Genomic DNA, 3,039 nt, shown 5'->3' on the forward strand with positions numbered 1-3,039 from the left:
GAGACGGAAAAAATACTCAAGATGGAAACTTTAGTAATCTCAGAAATTGCATCCCATTTCTTCTGCTATATGTTATCTATTATGTGAATCAATTCTTGTACAGTGTAGGAAGGGATTGCACAATGGGATAAATACTAAGGAACAGGGAGTATTGGGGCTATCCTGGAGGCAGAATACTACAATCCCTTATTAGTAACACTCTTTCTACAACAAGTTAGAACCTGTGATTCCCAATAAACAATGAAGAAGGAAGTAGAGAAGGGAGAAGAGGGATAAGCATAGAACATTGCATCTTGAAAGTTATGGTTCTTCAAGTAAATGCTATCTGCAGACCCGAGAGAAGAGCCATAGCATAAGGTTTGATTTATTTTTTTTTGTTGTTTTTTTGTTTGTTTGTTTTGGTCTTTGTTTGTTTTTAATTCCAAGTCAGAATGTCAGGAAGCATCTTAAAATTGGAAAATAAGAATACCTATATCAGTGCAGCAAATCTGTGCTAGTTTATTTTCTGACAAATTTTGATAATTGCTATGTACATAAATCAATCTCTAGCTGCAGTTCTGGGGTGGGAATTTGAGCACTAAAAAGAGTGGTAGTGAATCACGCTAAGGGTAGTCTACACACACTATCTTAAAGGATGGACTTGATTTCTTTTCATGTCAAAAGGCATAAAATGTAAAATCAGCATGCACACTATGAAAGTAGGCAGAAAATTCATGTTACAGAAACATGTTACAGAAACTTTTACTCAAAGTAAAAGCAAACAGCTGAAAACGATTTAGTACAGAAAAAAAATGTTTAGCAAATAGAATGCTATAGCAATATACAGACTTTCTGAAAAACAACAAAAAAATCCAAATATATACAACAGACTGTAATGAGAAGAGCAAAGAACCCAATTAGCAGAGAGACGTAAGATGGAAGGTAAGTTAAGAGTATAAGAAAACTAACAATAAATTACTAGAATTTCAGGGAAAATTGGGAGAAGAAAATGAAAGGATAGAAAGTGACAAAATAAAATGAATAAAAGGAGGATAAGCTATGTAAGCTTTTTAGAATGTGAAAAAAAAGAGAGTGGTGAATAGACAAGCAAGAAGAGAAATATTATGCATATTCAGATTTCTTCTTAGAATTATAGGTACTCATTTGGCAAAAAACCTTCTGAAGTATGTGGATGGGAAAGTTCCTAAATTGCTGCAATATTAACAGAGATCCACATATGCAGATTTCTTCTCTGAGATGCTAAATGACAAAAGCAATCAAATAACATCTAGATGATTTGGAGGAGAATTATATCACAGCCATGTTCTTCCACATATATGAAGACAAAGACATTCAGAATTTTTCAGAAAATATACCACTGAAATAACCTTCCTGGAAAAAAAAATGTTTTCTAGATATAATCTATCTCCTGAACATATGCGATGAATAAACATGTGAAAATAAATGAATAAAGAATAGTGTCAGAATTGGTTATTTTCCATCTTCCTGGAATCTATCATATAATAAAGTGAGGGTAAGGTAAAGTTTTGTTTTTGTTCTCTTACAACTCCAAAGAGACAGAAAGAGAAGTTAAATATACTTTTATTCAGGAGGTATGTTAAAGGAAGGTCAAACTTGATAGACAGAAAAGCCTGAGACCAATATCTTGAAGTTACTTCACTCAGAGGACCTATTCTTACCCTAGCCCTCCTTAGACTCACAGAACCCAAAGGCTACCTTCCACTTCCACCTCGGGATCCCTTCAGGAACACAGCCATATGCAACTCAGTGATATGAACTAGAACTGAAGGCCACAGCTAGAAGGCAAGACTCTGAGGTGGGGAAAGAAGGTTTTATTGCAAGTACGACCATGAGAAAAGGAGTTTCCATGAAGAAAACGTTTCCATAGTGACCCCAGTGAGGAGGCTACAACTGATGTTCCAACAGTCAAGAACGCTGGGAGAGATTCTGAAACACCACGTCCTGTGGAATTGCAGGTATTGGAAAGAATCGTCATGGTACAGTGGCAGCTTTATTGCAATCCTGATGAAGACTAAGATTCAGGACTTTTCATTTGCATTGGGCATTGGGCATGTGAATAGTGGCTACTGTTGGGAGTTACAGAAAGTTCTTGGGGAAAAAGGAAGCCAGGATGCAGTCAGGAATATCTGTATAAGTTTTTCTCATGAGTTTCCTAGAGACCTCAGAAAAAGGAATTTGAATCTCCAAGGCTCTAATATTTTACCGGGGTTTCTTTTCTCATTCTAAATATGCACTTTCATATCTAATTTTGCATTTTTAAGTTGTCTTCTTTATCTAAAGATGTCCTCAAAAACTCTGTAAGTTTCAGATATGTCATATGAAAAACATAATTTAGGAAGCCCTGGAGAAAATTGGAACTAAAGTAAAAAGCTGTTCTGTACAGTCTGCTGACTTCACATGCATGATTGACTGGTTACTTACTACCCACTCCACCATCTCTTATAATTTCAGCTGTTTTGAAAGTTGATGCTGTTATAGGTGCATTGGTATTCATAACTGCTACTCCTTCATTGTGAATCATATCCTTTAACGTTATATTATATTCTTCACCTCATTTAGACCTATTTTTTACCTTTTATTGTACCATGTCTCACACTAAGAACACAATCTATTTTCTTTTTATCTGCCTTTACTTCTCTTTTTATTTTTAACATTAAATCAGATGACTTTAGATTTGTCTCCTGTGTATGGTATAGAGGTAGGTTTTTCTTTGTGATCTGATCTTCTGTTTTCCATGTGAATTAAATCAAGTTACCTTCATTACTATGACAGGTACATTTGAATTCTTTCATAGTTTATTATATTACTTATTTTGTTTTTTAATTAACCAAATGTAAGTTTTAGAGAAGTTCTAGAGTTGCAGAAAAATTGAGCAGACAGCATAGTACAGAGGGCGCCCTTATGTTTCTTCTTTCCCTGCATACAGATTCCCCCATTATTAACATCTTGCATTGGTGTGGTATATTTGTTACAATTCATTAACCAGTATCGATACGTTATTATTAACTGAAGTCCATA

The sequence above is a fragment of the Mandrillus leucophaeus genome, unplaced genomic scaffold (genome assembly GCF_000951045.1).
Source record: "Mandrillus leucophaeus isolate KB7577 unplaced genomic scaffold, Mleu.le_1.0 Scaffold148, whole genome shotgun sequence".
In the NCBI taxonomy this organism is placed as follows: Eukaryota; Metazoa; Chordata; class Mammalia; order Primates; family Cercopithecidae; genus Mandrillus; species Mandrillus leucophaeus.